The sequence below is a fragment of the Quercus lobata genome, chromosome 9, assembly GCF_001633185.2.
Source record: "Quercus lobata isolate SW786 chromosome 9, ValleyOak3.0 Primary Assembly, whole genome shotgun sequence".
Classification (NCBI taxonomy): Eukaryota; Viridiplantae; Streptophyta; class Magnoliopsida; order Fagales; family Fagaceae; genus Quercus; species Quercus lobata.
The window spans coordinates 29,860,446-29,871,119 of NC_044912.1; positions in this window are offsets into that span (position 1 = coordinate 29,860,446).

Consider the following 10,674-nt stretch of genomic DNA (forward strand, 5'->3'; position numbering starts at 1 on the left):
GGGGTTTCTATTTTCTAAACTGAAGGCTTATAGGGCTTTAGGGAACATTTTTTATTATTGACACATGCTTCATCAATTCTAGTGTAGAAGTGGATATTTACCCATGCATGATTCAATGCAGTCATGTAAAACCAAAGAGGATGCATTTGCAATGTATTGAAATGATTACCCTTGTATATGTCGAGACTCAGACAAAGCTTCAAGGCGATTTTGATTGAGTTTTAAAAACTCTGATACTGAACATATTATGAACACGCTAACCAATGCTATGTATTTTCATGCGCGACATGAAATCAATCTCATGGCATGCATTATATGTAGGGAATATGTATGCTTACAAAAAAGTGCAAACCAAAATGGTAAAATACTGTTTCATTAATGTCACATATTGTCTAAGTGGCATTACTAATTATATTGCTTGATTAAGTCTGACAGCAAAGATTTCTTACCAGACAGAAGATTAAACAATTGTAGTACTCAACCAATTTGGGGTACGAAATATTAAACTCCCTCAAATTCCTCAATCTCACACACACAGATTCTATTTCTATATTAGACAATGAGAGCAACAACATGAGCTGCTCAGAAGATTAGTATTATCAAATACCCCATTGTCTGCCATTAAGTCATCTTTTCTCAAACACACAAGTTGGCAGTCTCCATACATTACTCAACATGTCTGCTGCAACAGTCTATCTAAAGCTGCAAGCTTTGAAAGTTAAAGCAGAGCTCTGTTCATTTCCTGAGTATTCAACATGTTAGGTTCTTGGAGGCACAAGTGCTTGCTCTTTACTCTTCTTGCTTTCATTGTTCTTTCAGAAGCATCAAGATTGCCTAAGGAATACTGGGAACAGATGCTACCTAAGAAGCTCCCATGCCCTTCCTCCTCTCCCTCCAAAGGCACCAATTCTCTATCTAAATCATCTTCCAAAGCCTTGAAGGCCAACAGAAACCTTCCTTCATCAGATGGAAAGGTCTAGTTGTGATTTGAAGAACTCTAATTCGGCACTTCACTCTTAGTTGTAAGAAACGCAATTTTAGAGTTGCACTGATGAGAAGGAAGCATGCAGAGTTTTGTATACTAGCCTTTTACAGCGATTTTGAATCGATCTGATGTGCTTATCATCAACAGACTCACACTCCTGTAGATTTGTTTCACTTGGTCAGCGGGTATAGTATAGTCTCTTGTAAAGATAGTTGAATTGGGGTCCTCATGAACAGAACGAGTTTACAGAAGATAATTTCAGGATGGGGAGGATAAAACACCCAGATTTTAATCGATTTACTTCTCTTTCCTTGAGAGACATTGCTCGAAATGATGAAACTAAATCACCTTACCATGGTGATAATCATTATTATTCTTCAATTTAATGTCTCTTAGAATCTGTATTTTCCTCAAAAAATAATGATATATAATAGTTAACAAAGTGTACTGTCTAGATTTTCATTTTCCCACCTTTTTGTGTCCCTGTAGTGTTTTAAATGATCTATATCGGATTTCTTGTGGTAGTTACAATTTTCCAAACTCTCACAAGAGCATAACAATATGTAATAATAATATGAATTTGTGGAAAACTGATGCCCAACACCTATGATGTGTTTCCAAAATTTTTTGTTACATCATGACCCTGACAAGTATGTTGTAGGATAATCATGCCAATATAAAGCTGGAAGATAGACTAGGAAGTGTGTTAAAGATCAGAAACTAAAACAGAGCATTCAGAACAAGCAAAGAAATTGAGAAAGAATGCAAAAGACTTCAAGAACCAGAGAGAGAATTTTCTGAGTAAGAGAGAAAATTCTTATTGCTAAAATTCTGTATTACAAGAAGTGATTGAAATACAAAGTACCACTGTACATTTATACTACGATTACAGCTCTACCAGAAGATGAACGAGCGGGAAGATCAGTAACCGTTTCTAACAGACTTTCTAACTGATTTTCCTATTTACAAGCTACCAATAATCATTAGCCATCTGTCCAATAACTCAGCCAAACCTCCCATATGCATGTCACGTGCTCCACTTATCCTTTCAATGCTGCGAGTAGTTTTCTTAACAAAACATCAATACTACTGTCGTTTAGTCTTATTATTTTCTTTTGTTCTTTAGTTTTCTTCACACGAGTCTTGCTGACTTTCTTCACCATTGCTCCATCCTTACTCTGTTGATCATGCTTCTTAATAGTCCCCCTCAAGACCAGAGCTGCCTCTGAAGTGGAAACAGCTACTGCGTCTTGGAAAGGCTTTGGATAAATGATACAGTTACTGAATATGTTCAGCAAACCCAATCTACTTATCAAATTCATGAAAGCTGATACACCTAATGCCTTTGTAAACACATCTGCTAACTGCATATCTGTCTTGACATGGAAAGTCTTAATCATGCCTGATTGAATCTTCTCCCTTATCAAATGACAGTCAACTTCAATGTGCTTTGTTCTCTCATGAAACACGGGGTTCGCAGCTATGTGTAAGGCAGCTTTATTGTCACAATATAAAAATGCAGCTTTTGAATGTTGGATTCTGAAATCCTCAAGCAAAAAGAAAAGCCAAGTGATTTCACAGCAAGTTGATGCCATGGATCTGTACTCAGCCTCAGCTGAGGATCTTGAAACAACATTTTGTTTCTTGGACCTCCATGAAATCAAATTGTCTCCAAGAAATACACAATATCCTGTAACTGACTTTCTTGTATCTGGGCAACCTGCCCAATCTGAATCACAGAATGCTTTCAACTGGAAATCTGATTGAGCTGAGAAGAAGATACCCTGCCCTGGAGTACCTTTAACATATTGTAGAACCCTGTATGCTGCAAGTAAATGGGGCTGCCTTGGTGCACTTAAGAACTGACTTAGCCTATTTACAGCAAAACATATGTCAGGTCTAGTCAAGGTTAGATACATCAATCTACCAATCAGCCTTCTGTATTGAGATGGATCATCAATCAAGCTGCCTTCACCCTTGGACAACTTAACATGCTGTTCCATAGGAGTTTTCATAGGCTTGCAACCAAGCATTCCTGCATCAGTCAGCACTTCTAAAGCATATTTTCGTTGGTTAAGACTTATCCCTTTCTCACTTCTAGCTACTTCTAACCCCAAGAAATACTTCAAACCACCTAGATCTTTTATACCAAACTTAGTATCCAAGATTCTTTTCAGGTTTGTCACACATTGGGCATCATTACCAGTGATTAAAATGTCATCTACATATACCAAAAGGGCTGTGAAACTTGAATCCTTTAAATGCACAAAAAGAGCATAATCTGACTTGGATTGTACAAAACCAAGTTCACTAATTGTGGCTGATAACTTTGCATGCCATTGTCTGCTTGCTTGCTTCAAACCATAAAGGGATTTTCTCAACTTACACACAAGAGGTCTACAACCAGAACCAGCAGCTAAACCATCTGAACCAGCAACTGAACCATCAACAGAATAGTCCCCCTTGCTGTGAAATCCCTGGGGCAAGGACATGTACACTTCCTCATCTAAATCCCCATGTAAGAAAGCATTATTTACATCTAATTGATGTAAAGGCCACCCTTTGACTGCAGCAATGCTCAACAAGACCCTGACAGAGACTGATTTAGCAACAGGAGAAAAAGTCTCAGAATAATCCAAGCCTTCCTGTTGAGTATAACCCTTTGCCACCAACCTAGCTTTGTATCTCTCCACTGAACCATCAGGATTATATTTGATTCTATAAACCCACTTACAGCCAATAGGACATTTACCAAAAGGCAAAGGTACAATGTCCCAAGTGTGATTCATTTCCAATGCTGAAATCTCCTTGTCCATTGCAGCTTGCCAAGCCTTAGACTTCATAGCTTGATGGAAAAACTCAGGTTCAACCTCAGCATTTACAGCAAGGGCAAAGGAATGATGGGAGAGTCCAATGTTAGCATAAGAAAGATGGGCAGCAATATCATATGGACTTCCTGAAGAGGGCTTATGAGAAATGGAATTGCAGGAGTAATCTTGCAGATAAGATGGAAGTCTATGTGGCCTAGTAGATTTTCTAAGTTGAATAGATGAAATATCAGGATTATGAGAGTCTAAAACAGTAGGAGTAGGAAGAGGGTCTAAGGTTGCATCAGGTTGGGCAGAGACAACATCTGTAACACATGTGTCAAGTGGTCTAGATTGAAAAAGACTAGGTTCATTTGGCAAGGGAATTGAATCTGTGGGAGTAGGAATAGGTATGACAAGTGGAGAAATTGAGTGAAAAGGATCAATGTGCTGAGAAAATAAATCCGATTGAAAAGGAAAAATAGTCTCATGGAAATGTACATCTCTTGAAACAAAAACTGAATGTGTAGCAAGGTCCATCACTTTATATCCTTTAATTCCAAGGGGATAACCCAGAAACACACACTTTACTGCCCTAGGTGAGAATTTGTGCCTGTGATGTGCAAGTGTGGAAGCATAACAAAGGCAACCAAAGACTTTGAGATGGGAAAAGGATGGAACTTGACCAAATAAAACTTCATAAGGTGTTTTGTTCTCAAGGACAGAAGAAGGGAGTCTGTTTATGAGGTATACAGCAGTAAGTACACAATCTCCCCAATATGCTAAAGGCACATTTGATTGAAATTTAAGTGCTCTAGCTACATTTAGAATATGTTGATGTTTCCTCTCTACAATTGAGTTTTGTTGAGGGGTTTCAACACAACTCAAATGATGAAGTATGCCTTTGGACTTGAAGAAGTCTTTCAACAGAAACTCTGTACCATTATCTGTCCTAATGCATTTAATTTTTTTATTGAATTGAGTTTCAACAAAAACATAGAAATGCGGCAAAAGAACTTGTGTTTCTGACTTAGACTTCAACAAATATATCCAAGTGCATCTAGAGAAATCATCAACTATTGTAAGGAAATACTTGTAACCATCTATGGTAGGAATAGAGAAAGGACCTCATAAATCACAATGAACAAGATCAAATGGAAAAATAGAAATATTATTGCTAGAAGGAAAGGGCAATCTTTTCTGTTTTGCTATTGGACATACATCACAATGAGCATTCTTATTACACTGTACAAAAGGCACAACTTTATTTAGAAGCTCAAGTTTACCACTTGAAGGATGCCCTAGCCTGAAATGCCAAAGATCAAGCTGAGTGCAGACAGAATGACAGAAAGGTAAAGCTGGAATATGAGACAAATCCTTGTTATTGAATTTGGTATCCAGCAGGTACAGTCCATTTTGCTCTCTACCCAGACCAATCGTGCTCCAAGGAGCAAGATCCTGAATGAAGCAAAATGAACCAAGAAAAATAAGGCAGTAAGCTTGTGTTTTGTTCAATTGACTGACTGAAATTAAATTGAAAGTGAAAGAAGGAACACACAACACATCAGTGAGGATTAAAGTTTCTGTGAGATGTACAGTTCCAATATGAGTTACTAAAGCCTTTTCACCATTAGGTAAGTGAACAAAAGAGTTAGAGACACAAGTGACAGAGCTAAAAACTGATATGGAGTGCACCATATGATCAGTGGCTCCTGTGTCAATGATCCAACTGCTATTGTGAAAAGCTGATCTATTAACTAGCTTGGCATTAAAAACAGTGGAATTTGGCATGGGAATGGTTGAAGGACAAAAGACTTTACCTGAAAAGTTATTCAGATAGTTTGAGGTAGAGGCACTTAATGCCAAAGGCTGCTGTGAAGTGCCTGCTCCTCCAGAAGGTAAGCTAGCTGACTGCTGAGAGGTTGAATGCTGAGTATCACCAACAGACTGTGAATTCAAGAAAGCCAAAAGCTGCTCACATTGTGACTTGGAGATTGGAAGCTGTGGAAATGAAGAGGTTAAGCCTTCACTGGTTTGAGCATGAGTGACATTCCCAAAAGTTGGCACCTGATTCCCAAATTCTGGTACTTGATTATGAGTAACTTGATTTGCCATAGACTTGTTTCTGAACTTAAATCCTGGTGGAAATCCGTGTAGCCTATAGCACTTCTCCACAGTATGTCCTGATTTCCCACAATGACTGCAGATTGGTCCTTCCTTCTTGAAATTTCCTCTGCCATTGTGTTTTGGACCAGATCTTGCATCAGAATAGAATGCTGTGGCTTCAATTGGATGAGTTGTGACTGCTCCTGAGAAGTCACCATTCTTGAAGCTTCTTTGTTTTTCTTCTTGCAAGATTAAGGAAAGAACTTTGTTGATGTCTGGTAGGGGCTCATAAAGCAAAATTTGGCCTCTAATTGCTGAATAGGAATCATTTAATCCCATCAAGAATCGCATCACCTGATCACGGCCATTGAGATCTGAACCAATCCTTTAAGATCCACAAGTACAGGGACACTTGCAAAGAGGAATGGTTTGATAATTGGCCAACTCATCAACTAGAGCTTTGAACTTTGTATAATAATCCTCCACTGAGAATTGGCCTTGCACAAGATAGGCAGACTCCTTTTGAAGCTCAAAAATTCTTGGTCCACTTTTCTGAGAAAATCTGTGGCGCAAATCAAGCCAAATTGCTCTAGCATTATCAGTGTACATGATACTTGAACCAATTCCAGGTGAAACTGAGTTGATGATCCAGCTCAAAACAGCCATGTTGCATCGAGTCCACAGAATGAATTGTGGAGATTCTGGATCTGGAACTGGTATTGTACCATCGATAAATCCAATTTTATGTCTCACAGTGAGAGAAATGATCATCGATCTAGCCCATGGAAAATAATTCCTTCCACCAACCAATTTTTCAGAAACAAGATGAACTGTGTTGCTGTCGCTACTGCTAAGAAGAAATGGATTGACAGAATCTTCATTCACAGTAGAAGAAGATTGATTGTTAGAAGAAGTTTGATTATTGGATGCTTCTTCTGTGGACGCCATTAACGGAGCTTAGAATCTTGAGAAAGCAAGATGAATTTTGGAAATTCGAATCGGAAATCAAAGAAAATTTCTGATCTGATTTGTTTAGTGCTCTGATACCATGTTAAAGATCAGAAACTAAAACAGAGCATTCAGAACAAGCAAAGAAATTGAGAAAGAATGCAAAAGACTTCAAGAACCAGAGAGAGAATTTTCTGAGTAAGAGAGAAAATTCTTATTGCTAAAATTCTGTATTACAAGAAGTGATTGAAATACAAAGTACCACTGTACATTTATACTACGATTACAGCTCTACCAGAAGATGAACGAGCGGGAAGATCAGTAACCGTTTCTAACAGACTTTCTAACTGATTTTCCTATTTACAAGCTACCAATAATCATTAGCCATCTGTCCAATAACTCAGCCAAACCTCCCATATGCATGTCACGTGCTCCACTTATCCTTTCAATGCTACGAGTAGTTTTCTTAACAAAACATCAATACTACTGTCGTTTAGTCTTATTATTTTCTTTTGTTCTTTAGTTTTCTTCACACGAGTCTTGCTGACTTTCTTCACCATTGCTCCATCCTTACTCTGTTGATCATGCTTCTTAATAAAGTGACAGAAGTTATAAATCTCATCAAAATATATTCTGATGAGCTAGAGTAGATAAATTTCATCTTAGTTGATAGCAGTTGATTGTAATTTGGATTCTTACACGTTTTGTACATACCTATCAACAGCCTCTAAGTAATCCAATGATGTATTCCTTCACCATGTTTAGGTGAGGTGGAAAGTTCAATTCAGTAGTTGTAAACTTTACATGGTATCAGAGCCAAACTGAAAAATATCTGTCTTAAACAACATCATTGATTTTGACAAAATCTTCTTAACACTTCATTCACAACCATCACCTTCATACACCTTTTGATAACTATTAAGTTCACAAGAGACAATTATCTCTGGTGGAAAGCGCAAGTGTTCCATGACCAAAGGATCAACATCTTTATGGATTTGTTGATAGATCAAACCCGAGTCCACCACAGGTTATCACCATTCAATCAAATTGTGAAACTAATGCCATATATCCTCAATCATACCTTCACATAACGGTACCTACAAGACCAAATCGTCCTAATTTCACTCATCTCATTTCTTTCAAAAAAAGTTATTGTGATTCTATATAATATCTAAAATCTGAAGTGTAGTATTTATTATTAATGCGTCCTGTTGAGCCACATTAGTGTAGTATTTCGTTCCACTTCAGTTAATTTGATACATTTCAATCCACTTTGGTCAATTTAGTCAATTTTGGTCCACTTTAGTTCACTTTAGTCCATTTCGATCTTTTCAGTTCACTTTGGTGATGCTTTGGGAGTAGAGGTTTGTGTAAAAAGAGGAGTTGCTTCATTGACAATTATGTCACATTTTTGTAATGAGATTAGTAGGTTTTTGTTAAAATTACATTTTTCTGTTGTTATTAAAGTCTTGTATTTTTTTTTCCTTAGATAAATGGTGAATTTACTTATATATGCTTCTTTTTTAGGACATTTAAGATATATAGAGGATTCTTCTAAAAAAAAGATATATAGAGGATAAATTGTTTGTAAGGTACGTTAGTAATAAATTTTAACCACACATTACATTATTTATAAAATATCTCGCCTATATAATAATTGAATGTAAAATGCAATATGTTTCTTTGAAAGAAAAAAAATTTACAAAATTTAAAATACTTTTAAATAACAAATATAAATAGCTTAATTTAGAAAATCTATATTGTATTAACCATTCTTTGTTAGAAAATAATTACATCATTTTAAAGGTTTTAAACTAATATTTATAACTCTTGTCTACTATTTTTATTTTCAATTAACCAAAAAAAAATGTTAATTTTTTCCACGTCGCACAGGTCTGCAACTAGTGTAGTTAAATGTGTGACCTTGTGAGAGGTTTAGCTAACCGTAGAACTCATTGTCATCTCAATATCCAGTGCTCCAACTATGCAGATTTGATATCAGCTTGCCTCCTTTAAGAAAGAGAACCTCTCCATAGCTGATTATTTTCACTTTTTAATAGCCTTTGTAAGAATTCTTACAAAATTTTTTAGAGAAAGTAGAGAGTCTTGGGAATTTTCTTCTATTTTATGTTGCAATAATGAATCTATACAAGCATCTCTGTTATATACACTAAGAAAACAGAAAAACTAACTTTCCCTCTCTTTTTCCAAACCATATGCTAAGTTACTTACAACACGTGTGATAAAGCCACGTGTGTTTTACACGTGAATAATTAGACTACTTAAACAAGGATTCTGGCATTTTACCCCTAATTTTGAAAAAAATTAGCAACATGCCCCTGTTTGCAAACTATATAGAAGCGTGCCCCTGTTTCGATACTCGATTATCCTAAAATCGAGTTTAATTAAATACTCGATTTGTAGAAAATCGAGTTATGCCCGATCAAACTTAAAAAAAAAAAAAATAAAATAAAAATTTCCATGGAACTCGAGTTTCAGGAAATCGAGTTCCATGCAAAAATTTTTTTTATAAGTGTGATTGCTCTATATTCAGGGAGCCCTATAGTGACGTTTTAAAGCCCTATAGCGGCGTTTTCCTGCAAATATTTTTAGAAGTGTGATTGGCCCATATTCACGGTGCCCTATAGTGGCGTTTTTAAGCCCTATAGTGACGTTTTAAGGCCCTATAGCGGCGTTTTTCTGCAAAATTTTTTATAAGTGTAATCGCTTTGTTCTGGGTGCCCTATAGTGATGTTTTTAGGCCCTATAGTGACGTTTTTAAGCCCTATAGCGGCATTTTCCTGCAAAAAATTTTATAAGTCCCCATACCAAGTTCAAGGGGCCCTATAGTAGCATTTTTAAGCCCTATAGTGACGTTTTAAAGCCCTATCGCGGCGTTTTGGAACTCGACTACCCTAAAATCGAGTTCTATGCTTTTTTTTTTTTTTTTTTTTTTTTTTTTTTTTTTTAGTTTTATTTGAAATAACTCGATTTTCTACGAATCGAGTATTTTAATGAAACTCGATTTTAAAGTAATCGAGTATCGAAACAGGGGCATATTCCTATATAGTTTCGAAAAAGGGGCATATTGCTAATTTTTTTCAAAATTAAGGGCAAAAGGCTAGAATCTCCCTACTTAAACTACTTGCAATTTAGCTAACTCTTCTGTCGTAACTGCTGTGTTGATCTTCAGGTTCTTTCTTTTCTTTTCTTCCCTTTTGATCTTTAGAACTTTGACACTCCCCTCAAGATGAGAACCAGAACTATGAATGTTTACAATGCTCAACTTGGAAAGTAGAGAAAAAAATTGTTGAGAACTAAGTGCTTTTGTAAGAAAATCTGCTAACTGAGAATGTGTTGGTGTATAGAACAACCTGTTGAGGTTGTCTTGTATCTTATCTCTGACTGCATGACAATCTACCTCTATGTGCTTAGTTCTTTCATGGAACACTGAATTCTCACCTGTTAAGAGTGTGATTGACATGACTTTATTCTGTGTCTTAATCCTGAGTTAGTGGTGCTTCCCAAATTTAAGTGTAAGATGGCATTCATGGGCTCAGGCGCTCATAGCACTCACCAACAAAGTCATAAACTCATCATTGGATGCCTAAACAATAGTTTGATGATGAAAAGCAAAGAAAAAAAAATTGAGAGTTGTATTTATTTTCATCTTTAAGGCTAATGTTATTTGGAAAATCCGTGCACATATAACAAAAGAAAAAATTGATGACTTATGTTTTCAGCCGTGGCTTGAATCAAGGCGTGCTTTCAATTGAAGAATCTCCAAATTGAAATGGTACTATTTCAGAGGGTTTGGAAATTACAATT